Below are 24,788 nucleotides of genomic sequence, written 5' to 3' on the forward strand. Positions count from 1 at the left end.
ACAAAGCCAGGACATGTTTTAAAGCTAAAAAATTAAATACTACAGATGCCCCATTACAGCAATAAACGCAGAAATTGGAATGTGCAGGAGGTATTGTTGGAAACAATGCACAAATAAGCAATTCAAACCTGAAAAGTGGGCATCAGTTTGGAAAATGAAGTGTATGTTTTGAGGAGAACTGAATAAAAGAAAGGTATGTAGCTTCAGCTGAGTACAGAATAATGTTACTTGTGAATAGTGGTGGAAAAGGATGGGAGGACCATTTAGAATAGTTAAGATTCAGCTGACTCCCAGAGTGTTAGTAACTGAAAGCGTGGAGAAGACGAGTGAAATCAAGGGGTAAACAAACTGAAAAGTGCAGCAGGTTGGAGAGGAAGAGACCGGATTTAGGGCTAAAGGAAATTTACTCTTATTGGCTAGGTTTGATCATGATGTTGCTCACATATTTATACTGGGACCTTGGTATCGCCAAGTTAATGAGAAACAACATTTGCATAGATGGGAGCAGGATGATACAAAGATTATGTCAGCTTGCAATAGGGCAGATTGAAGTAAATGTGGGACTCGATAGACCGAATGGCCTCTGTCTGAAATATGATGTTGTAATTCTGGAAACTGGGAAGGCATCCGCTTTAGATCCAAAAAGGGTAAATCAGAATTTTTTCCAACATTTAAGGAACTAGAAAGTGCAAAGGAACAAAAGTATACAAATAGTTCAACCTTTTGGTTTTTTCCAGAGTATCCAATTCTTTTTCCAATTAAGGGGCAATTTAGGGTGGCCAATCCACCTACCCTGCACATCGTTTTGGGTTGTGGGGGTGAGACCTACGCAAACACGGGGAGAATGTGAAACCTCCACCTGGACAGTGACCCAGGACCGGGATTGAGCCTCAGCACCCTGACGATGCAGTGCTAACCACTGTGCCACCGTGCCGCCTGAAAATAGTTCAGTCTCAAGCACACGTACACATCCAGCGTCAGAAAGACTAAGCAAATAAAGCGAAATGAATGTCAAGAGGTGAAAGTTATGTTTTATAAAGCCTCAGTCAGACTCCAACAGGACTGTTGTGTTCAGCTTTTGGCCGGGGTTTATATTGGCTTGGGAAGGGGTCCATGCAGATTCAATAGAGATATCTGTCGTTAATGTGTTAAATTATGGAAACATGTTGTATAAACTTGGAAATTATTCCCACGAATATATAAAGTGAAGGTTAATTAATTGTTCTTGTTAAATTATACAGGCAATTGATAGGAGAGAGAGAAAAGTTATTTCCCGGGTTGAGAAAACCCAGAACAAGTCGGCACAGTTTTAAAATTATAAATGTTAGCAGTGAAATCGGGAAGTTGTTTTTTCACCATCAGTGTGAATGCTGGCATGAACCATCACCGCATTTATACTATCACTGCAATATCAGTGTGATGTCAAAGCACTATGTCTACTCTATTTATACTGTAAGCATACTGGTGTTGTAAGACTTCTTACTGTGCTCACCCCAGTCCAACGCCAGCATTTCCACATCATGGAACCCATACAGAAAGGGGAAAACAATACTTGCGACTTTCAAGGTTCCCTGCAAGTTTCACAAGCTTTCATTAGATTATCTGCTTTAATAACGGTGGGTATCACACCGAGAATAACTTGCTTGATTTTTCTTTAGTGCCACGGGACATTCCACCTCAAAGGGAAGATGAAGTCACAGTTTGACATGCCGTCGCTTATATTCAGTGTTCCCGCAGTACTACATTAGTGTTTCAATAGTGCAGAAGGAGGCCATTCGGCCCACCGACACTTTGAAAGAGCAACCCCATCTAAGGACAATTTAGCATGGCCAATCCACCTAACCTACATATGGGAGGAAACCGGAGCACCCGGAGGAAACAACGGGAAGAAATTGCAAACTCCACACAGACAGGCACCCGAGGTTGTATTCGAACCCGGGTCTCTGGCGTTGTGAGGTAGCAGTGCTTAACCATTGTCCCACCACCACCGTCTTCACCCTGCGATAGTTTCGTTATGTACAAGTAAGTTACTTGGATTAAATGCTCCAGAAAATACTTAGCGTGCCACGTTTTCAAATCCATAACTGGTTTCCACTTCAGCTACAAGAATAGTTCGGCACCTTTACTCCAAAGCCCTGTGTAAAACTGTGAAAAGCAGTTTGTAGGGCTCTATGGGTACACAGCACATAATTGACCCCACTTTATCAGCGCCGTTCCAAGAAGTTAGCGCTGTTGACAGCGTGGCCATACAGCATCATGCTGATGTCAATGCTATTTATACTGTAAGCATACTCAGTCTTTGCAACTGCAAGAAAGCGGGTTTTGCAGCTTGCAACACTGTTGGAACCCATATGGAAAGGGTGTGGTGAATGTATAATTACTGATAATTCACCAGTGCACTGTATTATGTTGAATTATTAACCCTGTGGGCTCCACCTATGGGCCATTGTGTTGCTTCACCCACAGGGGGATATGTTGGGCATGTACAGGCTCCGCCCATGGCTCCACCCCTTTAGAGGAAGTATAAGAGCAGCTGACCTGCGGGGCCGCCTTCAGCATTGTGCCAGTCGCAGGCAGGCACAGTTCTAAACTGATTAAAACCACGGTTTACTTCTCCACGTGTCTTTGAGTGAATTGATGGTCGCATCAAAGGGAAAAACAATACTTGCGACTTTCAAGGTTCCCTGCAAGTTTCAAAAACTTTCATTAGATTATCTGCTTTAATAACGGTGGGTATCACACCGAGATTAACTTGCTTGATTTTTCTTAAGTAGTGCCACGGGACATTTTATTTCCACCTCAAAGGGAAGATGGAGTCATGGTTTGACATGCCATCACTTATGGACATTCAGTGTTCCAGTAGTACTGCTTAAGAGTGTTTCAATACAGTGCAGAAGGAGGCAATTTGGCCCATCGAGAGTGAAAAAGAGCACCCCTCCCAGGCCCAATCCGTAACCCCACCTAAGGACAATTTAGCATGGCCAATCCACCACAAGCGAGTTACTTGGATGAAATGCTCCAGAAAATCCTTAGTGTGCCACGTTTTCAAATCCATAACTGGTTTCCACTTCAGCTACAAGAATAGTTCGGCACCTTTACTACAAAGCCCTGTGTAAAACTGTGAAAAGCAGTTTGTAGGGCTCTATGGGTACACAGAACTTAATTGACCCCAAGTTGTCAGCGCCGTTCCAAGAAGTTACCGCTGTTGACAGCGTGGCCATACAGCATCATGCTGATACAACCCTTAATATTAAGGCAGATTTCAGAACTGTTGAGATCGTCCCTTTCACTGTCCATCTGGCTGTGCTACACAAAATGGGAAACTGTTTAATTTGGCACTTTCTGTCCGATTTGCTGCAAATTGTCAGTTTCCACATTTCAGAAAACTATTACACAAAGCTACATTCATAGAATCGCTACAGTGCAGAATGGGGTCGTCCGGCCCAGCGAGTCTGCACCTATCTCCTCTGCCCGATCCCGTCACCTAACCAGCGCATCCCTGGACACAAAGGGGCAATTTATCAATCGACGTAACCGGCACATCTTTGAAGTGTGGGAGGAAACCGGAGCACCCGGGGGAATCCCATGGATGTGGATCAGAAATTGGCTAGCTGAAAGAAGACAGAGGGTGGTGGTTGATGGGAAATGTTCAGAATGGAGTTCTGTCACAAGTGGAGTACCACAAGGATCTGTTCTGGGGCCGTTGCTGTTTGTCATTTTTATCAATGACCTAGAGGAAGGCGCAGAAGGGTGGGTGAGTAAATTTGCAGATGATACTAAAGTCGGTGGTGTTGTCGATAGTGTGGAAGGAAGTAGCAGGTTACAGAGGGATATAGATAAGCTGCAGTGCTGGGCTGAGAGGTGGCAAATGGAGTTTAATGTAGAGAAGTGTGAGGTGATTCACTTTGGAAGGAAAAACAGGAATGTGGAATATGTGGCTAATGGAAAAGTTCTTGAAAGTGTGGATGAGCAGAGGGATCTAGGTGTCCATGTACATAGATCCCTGAAAGTTGCCACCCAGGTTGATAGGGTGGTGAAGAAGGCCTATGGAGTGTTGGCCTTTATTGGTAGAGGGATTGAGTTCCGGAGTCAGGAGGTCATGTTGCAGCTGTACAGAACTCTGGTACGGCCGCATTTGGACTATTGCGTACAGTTCTGGTCACCGCATTATAGGAAGGACGTGGAGGCTTTGGAACGGGTGCAGAGGAGATTTACCAGGATGTTGCCTGGTATGGAGGGAAAATCTTATGAGGAAAGGCTGATGGACTTGAGGTTGTTTTCGTTAGAGAGAAGAAGGTTAAGAGGAGACTTAATAGAGGCATACAAAATGATCAGAGGGTTTGATAGGGTGGACAGTGAGAGCCTTCTCCCGCGGATGGAAATGGCTAGCATGAGGGGACATAGCCTTAAACTGAGGGGTAATAGATATAGGACAGAGGTCAGGGGTAGGTTCTTTTACGCAAAGAGTAGTGAGGCCGTGGAATGCCCTACCTGCTACAGTAGTGAACTCGCCAACATTAAGGGCATTTAAAAGTTTATTGGATAAACATATGGATGATAATGGTATAGTGTAGGTTAGATGGCTTTTGTTTCGGTGCAACATCGTGGGCCGAAGGGCCTGTACTGCGCTGTATTGTTCTATGTTCTATGTTCTATGCCACTCAAGGCCGGAATTGAACCCAGGCCGCTGGCGCTGTGAGGCAAGTTTGTCCCACATGCTGCCAAATGGAAAATTCTGTCGGAACTAGTCCACCAAGAGAGCTGGCTCCGAAAAACGTTCATTTGCTCATTTAAGAGCAGCTATAATCTGTTGGACATTTTTTTGCAGAAAGGACGTTCTATCGCAGTATCGTCATTTGACTAGTCCAGGGGCCCGTTAATGCTCTGGGGTCCCGGGTTCGAATTTCCATTCCATAAAAATCTGTAATTGAAATTCGAATGAAACGATTATCACCAAAACCCATCGGGTTCACTAATGCCTTTGGGGGGAGCGGGGGTGGGAGGGGGAGCGGGGGGAAGTGGGGGGGGGGGGGGAAGGGGGGACGACGACGACGACGACCCTCCTTATTTGTCGAGCCTCTGAACTGCAAGCTCCCTCAGTTCAAGGCAATAAACGCGAGCCAGGCCAATGACGTCGACATGCCATGAGTGAATTTTTGAAAACTCTTGTCGCTGTTGTTTTGTTTCCCAGAATAGGAAATGTTTTATTGCCACTTTTCTAATTGATAAATATAGAATCATTTCTGATGTTATATTTAGGACAGTTCTGGGACAGATTTAACGCCATTCCTTTTTCTCCATGGACCCCTGGATTTTGGGCCCGTACTCACAGACTGATAGCTGTAAACAATTCCAGGCATATATATCAAGACACCCATTCATTGGACGCAGTCACGTCCATTCAAAATAGTTTGCGCCAGCTCTCACGTCGTTTGAACGCTCATAATAATGCGAGCCAACCGGGGAGACTCACACATACATACAGCCCCTCTGGTCACTGCCTAATATCAAACTGATAATAGAACAGATGCTCAATCACACATCGATACTACACACACACAAAGCAGCAACACACACATACAGCGCATGCGCACACAGAACACACACACACATACAGCGCATGCGCACACAGAACACACACAACACACACAACCCACACACACAAAACAGCAACACACACACAGACAGCGCATGCGCACACAGAACACACACACAACACACTAGCCACACACACAACACACAACCCACACACACAACCCACAGCACACACAACCCATACACGCACAGCACACACAGCACGTGCGCACACAGAACACACACACACACAACTCACACACACAACCCATACACGCACAACACACACAACACACCAACCCAGACACAACACACACACACAAACAAGACGCAATGCACACACACACAACACACACACACAAACACTATATATTCAGAAGAAAGGGTCTTTGTTTAACCCACGCACTGGTGTACACCAGGTAACACATCAAAATGTGTCCATTATTGCGAACTTGTGCAAAACCGTGAGGATGATACAAATCTATTGCAGCATTTCAAAGATAGGCTAGGAGAACGCGGTGGGGGGGGGGGGGGGGGTCAGGTTTCAGGTGAAATTTAATGTAAGTAAGCCTTAAGTGATGAATTTTAGCAGAAGAGATAGGCGGTAGGCCGTCTTTATACAGTTATAAGTAGCAGATGCTCAGATGCTCGCTCATGGAAAGATACACTGAGAGACTAATTAGCAAATCATAAGAGGTCTTTAGCTTCATAAATTAAGAAATTGAGTGCAAACGCACAAAGTTACGCTGACCCTCTACAACGGGGCAGCACAGTGGTTGGCACTACTGCCTCACAGCTCCAGGGTCCCAGGTTCAATTCCGAATTGGAAGTCCAAAGATGTGCAAAAATGGCCATGCTAAATTGCCCCTTAGTTAGGTGGGGTTACTGGGTTACGAGATAGGGTGGAAGCGTAGCGTGCACTTTCCAAGGGCCGGTGCAGACCCGATGGGCCGAATGGCTTCCTTCTGCACTGTTGAGATTCTACGATTCTCGATCACAACCAGAGTTTTGCTTTCAATTCTAGTCACTACGTTTTAGCGAGGATATCCTGGTCCCCGAGAGAGTGCCAAAGAGGTTCGCCAGTGTGGCTACAGTGACGAAGGATTGTAAATAGGAGAAGCTGGGATTGTTCTCCTTGGAAGACCTGATAAATTTGATAAGGGTTTTGAAGGAAAACCTTTCCAACAAAGGTAGTGCCAATGATCTGGAACTCGATGCCTCCCAGGTTTATGGAAGCGGAAAATATTCATTGTTTCAAAAATGAGTTGGATTTATACTTGAGGAAAAGACATTTGTCAGGTGATTGTGATGCAGCGGTAGAATTCGACTTTTAGATAACTCTACACATCGCCTAGCATGGCCTCCATGGGGCAAATAGCGTACTTCTTTGTTCTGTGACTATGTGACTCTGACACTCTATAACTCTAAGACAGGATGATGTCCATTCCCAAGCACATACTCTCCCATAGACACAGACATTCACGCCCACTCACAAACACCTTAATTATATCGACACGATTATTCAAACTCATTCACAGAATCTTCCACATGCTGAGTTGTAAACGCACACCTACTTGCGCTGACCCGTTCACTTGCACTCCTGTGAATCATTCCCATGATCAGTCACTTTTTCATGTACATTTATCTATTTGGACATGCGCATTCACTTGAACACTAACAGATTGCTTTGCACGGTTAGGTCTGCGTGTAATTCCTGTCAACTGCATTTATATTCATTCACACAAATATGCGCAGGTCTCCGGTAATTTAAGACCTCCGTTTGAGTGAAGGTCAGTAACATTTTTCCTGGATTCCGTTCATGTGGCGTTACGTGGAAGACAAAGTCATTAAAAATTCACGATTTAAACTCAGTTTATCTAACAAGGTATCATAGATTGAGGCTCTCCACCATGAGATGCGATGGCAGGTCACTGAGGGACTATTCCCATTTACGCGGGTCATTCGTCACACGTAGCTTCACCACAAAATATATTTTTAATTCATTTTCGGGACATGGGCATCGCTGGTGAGGCCAGCATTCATTGCCCATCAACAGTTGCCCTTAGAAACTGGCGGTGAGTTGTCTTCTTGATCCACTGCAGTCCTTGAGGTGTAGGTACACCCACTGTGCTGTTAGGGAGGAAGTTCCAGGATGTAGAGAGTGAAGGACCAGTGATATATTTCCAAGTTAGGGTGGTGAGTGACTTAGAGGTTAACCTCCAGGTGGTGGGGTTCCCAGGTATCTGCTGATGGTGGGTGTGTCCAGAACTAGGGATCACAGTCTGAGGATACGGGTTGGACCATTTAGGACAGAGATCAGGAGACATTTCTGCACGTTTCTATGTAACCCTGCATTTGAGCAAGTGAGCCTAAGTTCATAATTGGGATCAGGCTTCAAGGCTCAAATGGGTGGCGTGGTAGCACAGTGGTTAGCGCTGTCGCTTCACAGCTCCAGGTTCGATTCCCGGCTTGCATCACTGTCTGTGCGGAGTCTGCACATTCTCCTCGTGCCTGCGTGTGTTTCCTCTCACGGTCCAAAGACATGCACGTTAGGTGGATTTGTCATGCTAAATTGCCCTTGGTGCCCAAAGGGGTTGGGTGGAGTTGCTGGGTAATGGGTATGGGGCAGAGGTGTGGGTTTAAGTGGGGTGCTCTTTCCAAGAGCCAGTGCAGACTCAATGGGCCGAATGGCCTCCTTCTGCACTGTAAATTGTGTCTATAATAATGGTCGTGGGTGTGTGAGGAACCTTGTTGAATTGGTGCAATGCATCTTGTAGATGGTACACACGGCTGCCACTGTCCCTTGGTGGTGGAGTATTTGGATGTTTGTGGAAGGGGGAGCAATCAAGTGGGCCCAATTGCCCTGGATGATGTCGAAATTCTTGAGCGTTATTTGAGCTTCACTTATCCAGGCAAGTGAAGAGAATTCCATTTCACTCCTGACTTGAAGATGGTGGACAGGCTTTGAGGGGTCAGGAGGTGAGTTATTCACCGTAGTAGTCCTAGCCTTTGACCTCCCTGGTAACCATACTATTAATGTGGCTAGTCCAGTTCAGTTTCTGATCAGTGATAACCCACAAGCTGTTGATTGTGGGGGACTCAGCGATGGTAATGCCATTGAATGTCAAGAGGCGGAGGTTAGATTCTCTTGTAGTAGATGGTCATTGCCTGGCACTTGTCTGGTGCAAATTTAACTTGTCACTTGTCAGTCCAAGCCTGGATATTGTCCAGGTCATTCTGCATTTGGAGTCACGAATGGTGCTGAACATTATGCAGTCATCAGCAAACATCCCCACTTCTGATGTTATGATAGAAGGAAGGTCATTGCTGATTGGGCCTAGGGCATTAATCTGAGGAACTCCTACAATGATATTCTGGCGCTCAGATGATTGACCGCCAACCACCACAACCATCTTACTTTGTGACAGGTGTGACTCCAACTAGTGGAGATTTCCCCCCCTGATCCCCATTGAGTCCAGTTTAGCTAGGGCTCCTTGATGCCATACTCTGTCAAATGCTGCCTTGATCTCATGGGCAGTGATTCTCACCTCCCCTCTTGTATTCAACTCTTACATCCATGTTTTAACCAAGGCTGTAATGAGGTCAAGAGCTGAGTGATCCAGGCGGAACCCGTAAGCAAGTTGTTACTGAGTAAGTGCTGCTTGATAGCACTGTTGGTGACTCCTTCCATCACTTTGCTGATGATGGAGAGTAGACTGATTGTGCATTTGTAGTTGAGTTTGTGGCCTTAGTGTAACATTGTGCATTTCTTGTTTTACGATCCATAGTTACTACTTCATCGGGAACCGTCGACCACCTTAAACATCACTCCCTCTACCATGTGCACCATGGTGGATGAATTGCAATAACCAGCTATGGCTTCACTGACAAAACTTCCAAAACACCTGACATCCCCAGCCAGAAGGGCTAGGGCAGCATTTCCATGGTAAATAGCATTGTCCTGAAGATGTCCAAATCACAAGTCACCCTGACTTGGAAAAGTAGGCGATTTTTAGAAAATCTTGAAACTCCTTCCATAACAGCCTTGAGGATATCCCTTCATCGTAATTAATGTGAAAAAATGAGTCCCCCTCCACTCACCACCCCTCCCCCATCTCATTTTCTCCCTGGGTTGGTCTGTTTTTCTTTATTACTCGATTTAGTATTGCAGTAAACGGGGTGTCATGTGAGATTACCAATAAGAAATGGGTGTTCATCAGTGATGTCAGAGTGTGGGTGGAGCTGGGCTGTCTGTCAGCTTTTTACTTTCGTTTTAGGCTGTTTGCTGCAGGGTGTGTTTTAGTTTTGTTTTCAGAGCTGGATAGCTGCAGTCACAGCCGGAAGGTATGTGAGTCTCCTCTCTGTAATCTAAAGACTGTAAATCGATCCTTTGGTGATTTAAAACTAATAACTGTTCTCAGTAGTGACTTTAACCTGATGTGCTTCTGTTTAAAGGTTTAAAAAAAAATCTTATGGATGTTAAAAGGACAGCTTAAGGATTACGTAGTGTTGTATTCTTTGGGTGTTATATTTGAATTGATGGTTGTCAAGATGTTCACTGTATGTTTTAAAAAGGTTAACGTGAGTTCATAGAATAAACATTGTTTGCTTTAAAAAATACTTTTCTATTTCTGCTGTACCACTCCTGTAGAGTGGGCCATGTGCTCCCCATACCACAATCTATTAAAAGTTGTGAGTCAGGTGAACTCCATGATACACTTTGGGGTTCTCTAAACCTTGGCCCATAACAAATTGGGGGATGGTCCGGGATAAAAGTCTGTCTATTGGATTGGCTTAGTGAACTTAAAGATAGTGAGAGGTGAGTATATTGTTTGGTTGCTTTTCAGGTGTGGTATTTTAGTTTAACTAGGGAGTGTTGTGGACAATGGTTCTTTCAGAGGCTCTGAAGTTTTTTGGGGTTGAGACGGTCACATGCAGTACCATACAGACAGAGCCTAAAAACAGGCTGTTAGATTTGGCAAAAACATTGCAGTTAACATTACTTGGCAAAATGCGAAAAGATGAGGTAATTATGGTGGTAGCTAAGCATATAACGTTGCCTGAGATACAGCCTGACTCATTGGAAATGGCAAAGATCCAGTTGCCGATTAAGCAACTTGAACATGAAAAAGAAAGAGAAAGTGAGATACAAATTGGGGGAAAAGAAAAGGAGGGAGAAGAAAGAAACAAAGAAATAATAGCCCTAGCAGAATAAAAAGAAAGAGACAGCGAGGAAAGGGAAAAAGAGAGTTTGAACTTCAGAAAATGGCTATGAAACTGAACAGTCAGTTAAAATTGGCAGACGTAAAGGGAAACATAAAGTTGGAGGATAGTGATGACGAAAGTGAGAAAGAGCGCCATAGTCGAAGGCTTGGTGGGTATCTATTTAAGTATGTCCAAGCATTGCCAAGGTTTGACGAGAAGGAGGTGGAAGCCTTTTTCATTTCATTTGAGAAGGTAGCTAAACAAATGAAATGGCCACAGGACATGTGGGTATTACTGATTCAAACAAAGGTGGTAGGTAGGGCTAGTGAAGTGTTTGCATCACTACTGGAGGAGGTATATGGGACGTATGAGGATGTGAAAAAAATCCATCTTAGGTGCATATGAACTAGTGCCTAAAGCCTACAGCCAAAGGTTTAGAAATTTAAGGAAAGAATTTGGTCAAACATACATGGAGTTTGAAAGGCTCAAACAGAGTAATTTTGATAGGTGGATAAGGGCTTTGAAAATAGACCAAACGTATGAAGCTCTCAGAGAAATTATACTTTTGGTGGAGTTTAAAAACTCAATTCCTGATGTAGTGAGAACTCATGTGGAAGAGCAGAGGGTAAAAACTGCAAGATTCGCAGCAGAAATGGCAGATTATTATGAATTAGTTCATAAATCAAAACTAGCTTCCAACATCAGTTTCAGCCGGTGAGGGATAGAAACTGGGGATATGATAAACACTCAAATGGTAAAGGTAAAGGTGATCTGATGGGAGGTAATAAGGAGAGTGTACCTCAGGCTAAAAAAGAAATCCAGGAGGGTGGAAGAGACTTGAAAAATTTCAAATGTTTTCACTATAATAAACTAGGCCATGTAAACTCACAGTTGTTGGTGATTGAAGAAAAGCACTGGGAAGGCTGATGTGGTAACAGGATAAGACAGTGGGGTTTGTTAGAGTGGCAAAGGAACGCCCAAGGGGAGCGAAGGAGGTGCAAAAGATTGTAAAGCCTAATCAAGAGGTGATTGATAAGAAGGTGCCAGATGTCTTTAAATAATTTACTTGTGTGGGTAAAGTTTACTCATGTGTATCAGGAGGAGCAGGTAAAGAAGTCACAATTTTAAGAGATACGCGAGCTAGTCAATATTTAATGGTAAAAGATGAGGAGTTATGTAGTTTGGTAAGAATATTGCCAGTAAAGGTGGTAATATGTGGAATTCAGGGTGAGAGGAGTAGTGTTCCATTACATAAGGTAAGGTTGGAAAGTCCAGTGAAGAGTGGTGAAGTGGTAGTAGGAGTAATAGAGAAACTATCTTGTCCAGGAATACAATTTATCTTGGGTAATGATATAGCTGGATCGCAGGTGGGAGTGCAGCCTACTGTGGCTGATAAGCCAGTGAAAAATCAGACAACTGAAGTGTTGAAGGTCGAATATCCTGGGATTTTTCCGGATTGTGTAGTAACAAGTTCGCAAAGTCACAAGTTAAGACAAGAGGAGAAATCAAATAGTGAAGATGAAGTTGAAGTGTAATTATCAGAAACGATTTTCGATCAGATGGTTGAAAAAGAACAAGAACAGGTGGCGGATGTGGCGGATATTTTTAGTTCAGGAAAATTGGTAGAGTTACAACAAAAAATTATAGAAATAAAACGGATGTATCAGAAAGTATATACGGAAGAGGAATCTGCGTGTATACCAGAGTGTCATTACAGTAAAAGTAATGTCTTGATGAGAAAATGCAAACCTTTACATATATAGGCGGACAAAAAGTGGGCAGATGTTCATCAAGTAATATTGGCGGTAGGGTATAGAAAGGAGGTGTTGCGGGTTGCACAAGAGGTACCAGTGGGAGGTCATTTGGGAATAAGGAAAACGCAAGCTAAAATCCAGAAACACTTTTATTGGCCTGGACTACATAAAGATGTAGTTACATTTTGTCAATCATGTCACACATGTCAATTGATAGGAAACCTCAAGCAGTGATAAAACCAGCTTAATACCCATGCCAGCATTTGAAGAACCTTTTACACGGGTCCTAATTGATTGAGTAGGACTGCTTCCTAAAATGAAAAGTAGGAATCAATATCTTTTGATGATAATGGATGTGTCTACTTTGTTTCCAGAGGCTATTCCAGTGCGTAATATTACAGCTGAAATGATTGTGGAGGAGTTACTTAAATTCTTCACGAGATATGGACTACTCACAGAAATACAATCGGATCAAGGATCAAATTTTACCTCCAGGTTATTCAAAGAAGTTATGGATAGCAAGGAATAAAATAATTTAAATCAACTGCATACCATCCAGAATCGAAGGGAGCATTAGAAAGGTGGCATCAGACATTAAGGACAATGTTGAGGGCTTATTGTCAAGATTATCCAGAGGATTGGGATGAAGGAATTCCATTCGTACTGTTTGCAATTAGGGATGCACCTAATGAGTCAACCAAATTCAGTCCTTTTGAACTAATTTTTGATCATGAGGTAAGGGGACCACAAAAATTGATTAAAGAAAAATTGGTGAGTGAGAAATCAGAACTTACATTATTGGATTGCATGTCAAATTTTACGGCATGATTAACTAGAGCAGGTGAATTGGCTAGACAACATTTGAAAGTTGCACAAAATATGATGAAATGGTGAGCGGACAAGAAATCCAAAGTTCGTAGTTTTTCCAGTGGAGATAAAGTTTTAGTGTTGTTACCAGTGGTAGGCAAACCTTTAAAAGCTAGCTGCCTGTGGACCTTATAAAGTGGGCCTTATCAGATTGAAAGGAAATTAAGTGAGGTGAATTATGTGGTAAAAACACCAGATGGAAGGAAGACTCACCGAGTGTGTCATGTGAATATGCTTAAACGGTACTTTGAAAGGGAAGGAGAGAAAAAGGAGGTTTTAATGATTCTAACTCAAAGTGACGAACCAAATCCAGATGACTGTGAATTTGACATATCTCAAATTAAATTGGAAAATGAGAATGTTCTTAAAAATTGGGATAAATTGTTGAGTTACCATCCAGAGGCAAAACAAACTGACCTGAAAGAGTTATTGATATCACATGGGCAAGTTTGTAAAGATAAATTGGGAAGTACTAAAATGGCTACACATGATGTAGATGTGGGAAATGCTGTTCAAATCAAATAACATCCATACAGACTTAACCCTTTAAAATTGGCACATGTTAACAAAGAGATTGAGACTATGCTTCAACATGGCATAATTGAAGTGGGTTGCAGCTAATGGAGCTCACCCATAGTAATGGTACCTAAACCAGATGATATCCAATGGTTATGTGTGGACGATAGAAAGATTAATGCAGTTACAAGAACGGACATGTCTCCTATCCCACGTTTGGAGGATTGCATTGAGAAACTGGGACTCAGCTTTTATTTCCAAACTGGATTTACTTAAAGGTTACTGGAGGTACCTTTATCCGAAAGGGCGAAGGAGATTTCAGCTTTTGTGACTCCAGACGGTATATACCAATTCAAAGTTTTGCCATTTGGCATGAAAAACGCCCCAGCCACATTTCAACAGTTAACTAACAAAGTTGTTTCAGGATTACCAATAGTGAATTTGGAAAAGCCCAAGTCACTTTCCTTGGCCATACAATCGGAGAGGGTCGAATGGTCCCATGGGATGTGAAAACAAAAGTTATTGGGGAGTTTCCGATACCCTCGACACGAAGGGAAATAATGCGATTTCTTGGTATGAGTGGATTTTACCGGAAAATTGGACCCAGTTTTTGCAGTGTGGTCACTCCACTGACGGACTTGCTCAAGAAGCGTAACAAATTCCAGCGGACAGCGGAGTGTCAACAAGCATTTGACGACCTGAAGGCTGTGTTAACCACTGCTCCTGTGTTAGCCATCCCAAATTATACCAATCTATTCAAAGTGGCTGCTGATGCAAGTGATGTGGACATAGGTGCGGTGCTTCTACAACACGATGACGAAGGGCACGAGTGGCCAATTGGTTATTTTTCAAAGAAATTGAATTCTCACCAGAAAACTTATTCAAGAATGAGAAGGAGACTTTGAGCTTGCTGTTGACTTTGCAACGTTTTCACATTTATGTGACCAGCAATCTGTCTGATTATAATCCGTTGACATTTTTGGAGCAATTCCGGAATAATTTACATGAATAGAATGGGAATAGAGGGATACAAACCCAGGAACTGTGGAAGATTTTAGTTTAGACGGGCAGCATGGTCGGCACAGGCTTGGAGGGCCGAAGGGCCTGTTCCTGTGCTGTACTTTTCGTTGTTCGTTGTTCTTTATAATAATGCAAGACTGTTTCGCTGGAGTTTATTGTTACAGCCATTTCGTTTTAAAATAGTACATGTGGCAGGACGAGAAAACATGATAGCCGATGCTTTGTCACGAATGTGATGAACGGAAGCAGGTTCAGTTGGAGGAACAAGAACAAAAATGGACTATATTATGATACCTGTTCCCGTGTTGTGTTTTTTTAAACGAAAAGGTATATTTACTGTGTGCATTTCTTAAAGGATAGTGAAAAGGTGAAAACTAAAACCATCTTGAAGTTGATGGTTTATTTTTTTTTCTTGGGGGAGGTGCCATGTGTGAGTACCTTTAAGAAATGGGTGTTTAATAAATGTACCTTTAAGAAATGGGTGTTTATCAGTGATGTCAGAGTGTGGGTGGAGCTGGGCTGTCTGCCAGCTTTTTAACTTTCATTTTAGGCTATTTGCTGCAGGGTGTGTTTTAGTTTCGTTTTCAGAGCTGGATGGCTGCAGTCACAGCCAGAAGGTGTATGAGTCTCTCTCTCTGTAATCTAAAGACTATAAATCGATCCTTTGGTGATTTAAAACTAATAACTGCTCTCAGTAGTGACTTTAACCTAATGTGTTTCTGTTTAATGGGTGATTTTTAAAAGTCTTATGGATGTTAAAAGGGCAGCTTAAGGATTACGTAGTGTTGTATTCTTTGGGGGTTATATTTGAATTGATCGTTGCTAAGATGTTCATTGTATGTTTTAAAAAGGTTAACTTGAGTTCATAGAATAAACATTGTTTTGCTTTAAAAATACTTTTCAATTTCTGCTGTACCACACCTGTAGAGTGGGCCATGTGCTCCCCATACCACAATCTATTAAATGTTGTGGGTCAGGAGAACTCCATGATACACTTTGGGGTTCTCTAAACCCTGGCCCATAACAGGGGGCATATCCACATTTTCCATATCCAGTTGGGAGAGGGTGATGAGACATAAACAAATCAATAGCCACTGGAAAGGTAACGAAAAAATAAGTGGAAATGTTATACCACTTGGCCCCTTGGTGTTTGTAAACTCTCAAACGTATGTTTATTCTGTTATTTCTAACAGGACAAAAAAAACTTACAGGAGAACGGCTTGTGATTAGTAAGTGCCTGCATCAAGGGAGTATTTCTTGTTCAGCCATCGTAACTTGGTCTTTTATTCTCACAGCTGGTCTTCGGGAGAAACGTTTGAGTCACATTTCATTGGGTTCAATTTGAAGTTTCAAGTAAATGTTGCAACGGATGAACCAATGACCAAGTGTGTCGCATCATGGCTATTTATATATTTAGAATATTTTGGTCAACACCATTAATATCGGGTGTGGAACACATGGGCGGGATTCTCCAAAAACCAGCGCGATGGCCGGGACCCGGTGCCAAAAATGGCGCGATTCACTCCGGCGTCGGGCCCACCAAATGGTGCAAAGTCTCCGGACCCGAATGGGCTCGCAGCGACGTGACGCTATTTGCGACGGCGTCATCCGCTGTTGACGTGCCGCATCACTGACGCCGCGCAGCATCATCATCGACTCCGGGCGGCGTCACAGCACAAAAGACGCCGCCCCCCCCCCCGCCCCGGAAGACCCGCTAAGATGGCCGCCTGCCGGGCAGCCCCGAGGTTCCAGCAGCACGACATCGAGGCGCTCCTGGATGCAGTAGAGGAGAGAAGGGAGGCCCTGTACCCCAGACATAGCCGCAGGGTCGCCCCACTCCTCAGCCGGCACATGTGGAGGGAGGTGGCAGAGGCCGTCAGCGCTGTGGCTGTGATACCAAGGACAGGCACCCAGTGCCACAAGAAGGTGAACGGCCTCGTCAGGGCCGCCAGGGTGAGTCCCAACCCCCCTCCGAAAATGCGGCACACTCCCAGGTGCAACCAACCCTAACGCTAACCCAACCCTAACCCGAATGTGCTGCGCACCTCTGCCAATATACGCGCAACCGCTGGCATGCATTCATATACGTGTCGAACTCTGTTGCCCTTTACCCCTGCCACCCACCTGCCCGCCCCCATGGGAGAAGCACACACACAACAACAGGGAGGGTGAGAGGCCTGGAGGGGGCCCAGCTGATGAGAGACCACTCACCGTTCATGATGAAAGGGCCCTGGAACTGACAGGCGGACCCGAGGACCGGGAGGTTGCCGATGCAGAGGTCGGGGGCCCACCAGCAAGTGAGCCACCCACGGCCCGTCCTCATTCACCCATATCCCCCCTCCCCCATATCCCCCCTCCCCCATATGCACCCTCCCCCATATTCCCCTCCTCCATAACCCCGCTCCCACATATGCCCACTCCCCCATATCCCCCTCCCCATATCCCCCCTCCACCATATGCACCCTCCCCCATATCCCCCCTCCCCATAACCCCATCCCACATATGCCCGCTCCCCCATATCCCCCTCCCCCATATCCCCCCTCCCCAGATCCCCTCTCCCCATATTCCCCATATCCCCCTCCTCCATATCCCCCCTTCCCCATATCCCCCCTCCCCATATCCACTCTCCCCCATATCCCCCGATCATGCTGTATTGCATGCTGTATTGTGTATTGCAGGACCAAACGACGAGGCACCCATATCCGCAGATGCCGACCGCCCGCAGGACGCCCCAGGGTGGCCACGAGAGTGGGAGAGACCCGGCCCCTCTGGCTTGCAACGCCCACAGGACTGGCCACGAGAGAGGGAGAGACCCGGAGCAACAGGGAGATGGCGCCCCCGTCTCGTGTGGGTGCAGCGACGCAGGCGGGTGACACTCAGCGATGAGGGGAGCAACCACAGGCACCCGTCGCAGCCGAGCCAGGACACCACTACCCAGGACAGCCCTACCCAGGACAGCCCTACCCAGGACACCCCTGCCCAGGACAGCCCTACCCAGGACAGCCCTACCCAGGGCACCACTACCCAGGACACTGACACACATGACACCGAAATAGAGGACACTGGCACACAGAGGACGGGTGGAGATGAACCGCCACCCCAATGTACCATGGACTCTGAGTTGGACGATGCACACAACACAATGCCACTGCTGTCTCCACCACCCTCCACCATCGCAGAGACACTCACCTCGGTTGGGCACTCTAGTGATGAGGCGTCTGGCACACTCATGTGTGCACAACACAGCCGTACCGGTGCAGCAGGTGGAGGTAGGAGCAGCAGAGGGGCCGGGAGGTTGGAGGGCATTCTGGAGCAAGCGAACATCTGCCGCCCAGACAAGTCCCGGGTTCCTGGAGTTACCACACTCACCCATAGACCCGATGCAGCCACCAAACCTGGGACTAAGGAAGGGGATGACTGCTGGCTTGCAGTAGAGGAGTGCGCCCGCGTCCAGGAGCTGGGAGTGGTGCCGGTCATGCGTGCCACCCAGGCTGAAACCGCACGGGTGGCGTCCGCGGTGGAGACAATGGGTGCGACGGTGTCAGACATGGGGAGCAGGATGCGAGGCCTGTGGCGTTCCGTGAGGGCGGCATGTGTGGCTTCCCTCTCACAGGAGGCCATGAGCCAGCGCCAGCGGCAGATGGCAGAGGCGCTCAGTGCCAAGGCCCAGTCTCAGCAGGCCATGGCGCAGTCCCAGCAGGCAATGGCCCAGTCTCTGCAGTTCCTGGCCCAGTCTCAACAGGCCATCACTGAGGGCATCGGCGCCATTGCCCATGTGCTAGACGGCATTGCACGGTCACAGACAGGGATGGGCAACTCCCTGAGCTCCATGGCTGCAAACCCGCAGACCCTTGTCGATACCAGCACGGGCCTCCAGTACTGGCAGCGCCAGGTGTCGGGGGGGCATTGGATGGCCGGTCCGTTCGCACCCCCGACCCACGTCGAGGCCCGGGGGCCATCGGGCACCCCGAGGGAGGAGGAGGTGCTGGGGTCCGTCCCGGGTCCCTCTGTAGGGGAAGTCCCGGAACACTGCAGCACCTCGGACGCCCCCCCCCCCCCCCCACTTCCGTCCCAGGTGCATCTGGTGGGCAACGGGCAGGATAGGCTGGCAGCTCGCCATCCCAGTCGCCCGAGCCACAGCCTGGCCCATCTTTGCCGGGCCGCCCCAGCAAACGGCCGCCAAAGGGATCCCGAGTCAGAGGGCAGGAATTGCAGGAGTCCACCTCCAGTTCTGCTGTACCTACTGGGGAACCACCAAGGCGTAGTCAAAGGGCCCGTAAGGCCAAACAATTAGACACTGAGTAAGTTGGCACGGGCACAGACGAGTTTTAGGGGCTTGGCATGTGTATGGACTGTTTGTTATTAACACACACAGAAGCTGCTTTGTGCTCTGTCCGAAGCATGCGGGGGTCTCATGTACGTTGAGCGACAGTGTGTGTGTGTGAAGGGTGGTCTTATGTCGGCCCCAGGTGGGTGTGCCCCCCCCTCCCCCTGGGCCGCCCTCGCCATTCTCCCCAGGCAGAGGATGGGACCGTGCGCTGCAGTGTCACGGCCGCATGCAGGGATGGTCCGGGTGGATGGTCTATGTGGCCATGGGTCAGACATTGTTCAACGATGTGGAGCCAGGAGCTCATTGCAGAGCGGGTTGTCATCATCCTCCATGGCCTGCAATAGACACGCGTCCACCCGCAACTGTGTGAGCCCGGCCGTTGTGCCGCAGGTGGATCTGCAATGGAGGGGTGGTGTGCATGCAGGTTGGGTGGGTGTGGTTGGTGGGTGGGTGAGGGTGTTGGTGCTGGGTAGGTGGGTGGGGGGTGTTGGTGCTGGGTGGGTGAGGGGGGTGAGGGTGGTCGGATGTTGCCATGGTGTGCGGTATATGGCCATACTCGCCGATTCCCACGCCCCCTAGTCAGTGAACTGGGTGGCTATCAGCATGTCCCGTGCCCGCTGGCCCAGCCGGTAATGGTGGGCAGTCACCCGCCCTTGTCCAACCCGTCTGTCATGACCATTGCCACCATCCACCTCATCTGGGAATGTCTGCGCCTCGTCCTGCTGCTCCTCCACTCCCCCCTCCTCTGCCTGCGGCACATCGCCCCTCTCCTGTGCTATGTTGTGCAGGATGCAGCACACCACAATGATGTGGCCGACCCTATCTGGGGGGTACTGAAGGGCGCCCCCAGAGAGGTCCAGGCACCTGAAATGCATTTTGAGCACGCCAAAACACCTCTCTATCACTCCCCTTGTCCCTGCACAGGCATCATTGTAGCTGTTCTCCACGTCACTCTGCAGCCTCCGTACAGGCGTCATCAGCCATGACCGCAATGGGTAACCCCTGTCGCCCAGCAACCAGCCACTCATCCGGGGGTGGCATCCCTCGAACATGCCGGGGATGTAAGAAAGTGACAACATGTATGAATCATGAACACTTCCCGGGTACCGGGCGCAGACGTGTTGGATAATCATGCGGTGGTCGCAGACCACCTGGATGTTCATGGAATAGGTCCCCTTCCTATTGGTGAACACGGCCCTGTTATCTGCAGGTGGCCGCACGGAGACGTGTATCCCATCGATCACGCCCTGGACCATGGGAAAACCGGCCACAGCAGAGAAGCTCACGGCCCGGGCATCCTGGCTGGACCGGTCCACAGGGAAGCGGATGTAGCAGTCCGCAATGGCATAAAGGGCGTCTGTCACTGCCCGGGTACACCGGTGCACTGATGTCTGCGACATGCCGGACAGGTCCCCACTCGGCGCCTGGAATGACCTGTGGCATAAAGGTTCCGGGCCACCGTAACCTTGACGGACACGGTGAGAGGGTGTCCTCCCCCAGTGCCACACGGTGCCAGGTGTGCCAGCAGGTGGCAGACATGTGCCTCGGTGTCCCGGCTCATCCAGAGTCTCCTCCTGCATTCCTGGTCCGTGAGGTCATGGTACGACGAACGGGGCCTCCTCCGGCGTCGCTGTCGCTGTGGCGCCACAACGTCCTCCTCCCTCTACTCGTGCTCCTCCGCCTCTTCGTGCTCCCCCTGCTCCTCCTCCTCCCCCTCGTCCTGTCGGGCGGGTGGCCCTCCAGCCTGGGCAGCTGCCACCTGCCCTCCGCCCCCCCCCCCTCCGCGCCCCCCCTCCCCCTACCTGCCCACACCCCCCTCCCCGCCCCCGCCCCCTTACCCCCTCCGCCCTCCCCCATCCTCCCCACCTCCCCGCCCCGCCACCCCTCCCCCTCCTCCCCGCCCCCCTCCTCCCCACCACCCCCCCTCCTCGGCACTTGCCCCCCGCCCCCACCCCCAGCATTCACCCCCCCTCTCCCCGGCACTCGCCCCCCCCTTCCCGGCACTCGCCCCCCCCTCCCCGGCACTCGCCCTCCCCCCGGCACTCGTCACCCCCACCCGGCACTCGCCCCCCCCAGCACTCACCCCCCCCTCCCCGGTACTCGCCCCCCCCCCACTCCCCGCTCCCCGGCACTCGCCCCCCCCCACCAGGCACTCGCCCCCCCCCGGCACTCGCCCCGCCCCCCGGCACTCGCCCCCCCCCTCCCCGGCACTCAGCCCCCTCCTCCCCGGCACTCACCCCCCATCCCCGGCACTCGCCCCCCCTCCCCGGCACTCGCCCCCCCCTCCCCGGCACTCGCCCCCCCCTCCCCGGCACTCGCTCCCCCCCTCCACGGCACTCGCTCCCCCCCCCCTCCCCGACACTCGCCCCCCCCCCTCCCCGGCACTCGCCCCCCCTACCCGGCACTCGCCCCCTCCCCGGCACTCGCTCCCCCCCCTCCCCGGCACTCGCTCCCCCCCTCCCCGGCACTCGCCCCACCACCCCCCAGCACTCGCCCCCCCACTCCCCGGCACTCGCTCCCCCCCCTCCCCGGCACTCGCCCCCCACTCCCGGGCACTCGCCCACCCCCCTCCCCGCCCCCGCCCCACTCCCCCCCTCCTCCCCGCCTCCCCACCCTTCCTCCCCGGCACCTGCACCCCCCCCTCCCCGGCACTCGCCCCCCCCCCTCCCCGGCACTCACCCCCCTCCCCGGCACTCGGCCCCCCCCTCCTCCCCGGCACTCGCCCCCCCTCCCCGGCACTCGCGCCCCCCTCCCTAGCACTCGCCCCCCCTCCCCGGGACTCGCCCCCCTCCCCGGCACTCGCTCCCCCCCCTCCCTGGCACTCACTCCCCCCACCCTCCCCGGCACTCGCCCCCCCCTCCCCAGCACTCGCCCCCCCTCCCCGGCACTCGCCCCCCCATCCCCGGCACTCACCCCCCCCTCCCCTGCACTCGCCCCCCCTCCCCGGCACTCGCCCCCCCCCTCCCCGGCACTCGCCCCCCCTCCCCGGCACGCCCCCCCTCCCCGTCACTCGCCCCCACCCCTCCCCGTCACTCGCCCCCCCCTCCCCCTCCCCGGCACTCACCCCCCATCTCCCCAGCACTCGCCCCCTCCCAGCACGCCCCACCCTCCCCTGCACTCGCCCCCCCCCTCCGCGGCACTTGCCCCCCCCTCCCCGGCACTCGCACCCCCCCTCCCCGGCACTCGCCCCACCCCCCTCCCCGGCACTCGCACCCCCCTGCCCCGCCTCCCCGGCACTCCCCCCCCCACCTCCCCGGCACTCGCCCCCTCCCTCCCCGTCACTCGCCCCCCCTCCCCGGCACCTGCCACCCCCCCTCCCCGGCACTCGCCCCCCTCCCCCTCCCCGGCACTCGCCCCCCCTCCCCGGCACTCGCCCCCCCCTCCCCGGCACTCGCCCCCCCCCCTGCCCCGCCTCCCCGGCACTCGCCCCCCCACCTCCCCGTCACTCGCCCCCCCCCTCCCCGGCACCTGCCACCCCCCTTCCCGGCACTCGCCCTCCCCGGCACTCGCCCCCTCCCCTCCCCGGCACTCGCCCCCCTCCCCCTCCCCCTCCCCGGCACTCGCCCCCCTCCCCTCCCCGGCACTCGCCCCCCTCCCCCTCCTCCCCCTCCCCGGCACTCGCCCCCCTCCCCGGCACTCGCCCCCCCCCTCCCCGGCACTCGCCCCCCCCCTCCCCGGCACTCGCCCCCCCCCCAGCACTCACCCCCCCCTCCCCGGTACTCGCCCCCCCCCCACTCCCCGCTCCCCGGCACTCGCCCCCCCCCCACCAGGCACTCGCCCCCCCCGGCACTCGCCCCGCCCCCCGGCACTCGCCCCCCCCTCCCCGGCACTCAGCCCCCTCCTCCCCGGCACTCACCCCCCATCCCCGGCACTCGCCCCCCCTCCCCGGCACTCGCCCCCCCCCTCCCCGGCACTCGCCCCCCCCTCCCCGGCACTCGCTCCCCCCCTCCACGGCACTCGCTCCCCCCCCTCCCCGACACTCGCCCCCCCCCTCCCCGGCACTCGCCCCCCCTACCCGGCACTCGCCCCCTCCCCGGCACTCGCTCCCCCCCTCCCCGGCACTCGCTCCCCCCCTCCCCGGCACTCGCCCCACCACCCCCCAGCACTCGCCCCCCCACTCCCCGGCACTCGCTCCCCCCCTCCCCGGCACTCGCCCCCCACTCCCGGGCACTCGCCCACCCCCCTCCCCGCCCCCGCCCCACTCCCCCCCTCCTCCCCGCCTCCCCACCCTTCCTCCCCGGCACCTGCACCCCCCCCTCCCCGGCACACGCCCCCCCCCCTCCCCGGCACTCGCCCCCCTCCCCGGCACTCGGCCCCCCCCTCCTCCCCGGCACTCGCCCCCCCCTCCCCGGCACTCGCGCCCCCCTCCCTAGCACTCGCCCCCCCTCCCCGGGACTCGCCCCCCTCCCCGGCACTCGCTCCCCCCCCTCCCTGGCACTCACTCCCCCCACCCTCCCCGGCACTCGCCCCCCCCTCCCCAGCACTCGCCCCCCCTCCCCGGCACTCGCCCCCCCATCCCCAGCACTCACCCCCCCTCCCCTGCACTCGCCCCCCCTCCCCGGCACTCGCCCCCCCCCTCCCCGGCACTCGCCCCCCCTCCCCGGCACGCCCCCCCTCCCCGTCACTCGCCCCCACCCCTCCCCGTCACTCGCCCCCCCCTCCCCCTCCCCGGCACTCGCCCCCCATCTCCCCAGCACTCGCCCCCTCCCAGCACGCCCCACCCTCCCCTGCACTCGCCCCCCCCTCCACGGCACTTGCCCCCCCCTCCCCGGCACTCGCACCCCCCCTCCCCGGCACTCGCCCCACCCCCCTCCCCGGCACTTGCACCCCCTGCCCCGCCTCCCCGGCACTCGCCCCCCCCACCTCCCCGGCACTCGCCCCCTCCCTCCCCCGTCACTCACCCCCCCCTCCCCGGCACCTGCCACCCCCCCTCCCCGGCACTCGCCCCCCTCCCCCTCCCCGGCACTCGCCCCCCCTCCCCGGCACTCGCCCCCCCCCTCCCCGGCACTCGCCCCCCCCCCTGCCCCGCCTCCCCGGCACTCGCCCCCCCCACCTCCCCGTCACTCGCCCCCCCCCTCCCCGGCACCTGCCACCCCCCTTCCCGGACTCGCCCTCCCCGGCACTCGCCCCCCTCCCCTCCCCGGCACTCGCCCCCCTCCCCCTCCCCCTCCTCCCCCTCCCCGGCACTCGCCCCCCTCCCAGGCACTCGCCCCCCCCCTCCCCGGCACTCGCCCCCCCCCGCCCCGCCTCCCCGGCACTCGCCCCCCCCACCTCCCCGTCACTCGCCCCCCCCCCTCCCCGGCACCTGCCACCCCCCTTCCCGGCACTCGCCCTCCCCGGCACTCGCCCCCCTCCCCTCCCCGGCACTCGCCCCCCTCCCCCTCCCCCTCCTCCCCCTCCCCGGCACTCGCCCCCCTCCCCGGCACTCGCCCCCCCCCTCCCCGGCACTCGCCCCCCCCCCCGGCACTCGCCCCCCCCTCCCCGGCACGCCCCCCCCTCCCCGGCACTCGCCCCCCCCTCCC

The sequence above is a fragment of the Scyliorhinus torazame genome, chromosome 14 (assembly GCF_047496885.1).
Source record: "Scyliorhinus torazame isolate Kashiwa2021f chromosome 14, sScyTor2.1, whole genome shotgun sequence".
Classification (NCBI taxonomy): domain Eukaryota; kingdom Metazoa; phylum Chordata; class Chondrichthyes; order Carcharhiniformes; family Scyliorhinidae; genus Scyliorhinus; species Scyliorhinus torazame.